The sequence below is a fragment of the Octodon degus genome, unplaced genomic scaffold (assembly GCF_000260255.1).
Source record: "Octodon degus isolate 3935 unplaced genomic scaffold, OctDeg1.0 scaffold00038, whole genome shotgun sequence".
Classification (NCBI taxonomy): domain Eukaryota; kingdom Metazoa; phylum Chordata; class Mammalia; order Rodentia; family Octodontidae; genus Octodon; species Octodon degus.
The window spans coordinates 6,533,976-6,534,795 of NW_004524614.1; positions in this window are offsets into that span (position 1 = coordinate 6,533,976).

Consider the following 820-nt stretch of genomic DNA (forward strand, 5'->3'; position numbering starts at 1 on the left):
ATAGCAAAAATAATAATGGGCTGGAGATATAGCTCAATATGGAGACCCTGAGTTCCATCTCTAGCACTACAAATAAAGTATTATTAGCATAGAACTTGTACACATCTTCTTATACATTTTAAATCAATTCCAGGTCACTTAGCCCTATTACAGTATAAATACTCTAAATAGTTATTATGCTGTATTATTTAAGGAACAAAGATTGTAAAGGTCTCTACATGTCTCGTACAGTCACAATTTTTTCAAGTATCTTAGATCCACTTTTGGTTGAATTAATAGATGTGGGGCCCATGATTACAGATTGTACGTACTGAAACCATGAGTGTATTCTGAGACCTCCCATCCAGTCCAATAATGCAACACTGTAGGGTCTGTTGTGGCCTACCCCCTTTGCTCACAGGGGCCCTTTCTCTGCAGTGAGTAAAGTTTCTTTCTCCAGCAATGAGAAACACAGCTGTTAATACCCATAGTGTATGTATTGCTTTACTCTATCCTAGAATACACACAAAGTAGTTTCAATTGTTCAACTACTTGTGTTCAGTTCCTTTTGTCTTTAGCCTTAGAAGATATATAGTTATGAGACTGTTTCCCAATTTCTCTGTAAAGTTAGGTCAATTTATTTTCCTGGTCATTTGCTTCAGTGTATAACTCTAATACTCATTTATGTAAAAACAAAAGCTTGTTTCATTTCTTGAAATCTCTTTGGGATTACTCCCACTTCTGGGTTGATTTTAATGATTTCTTCACTCTTATGAGGAGATGATATATTGACATAGTTCTGAAACATGGTGATACACTGAAAAGCATACTGAGAGAAGTG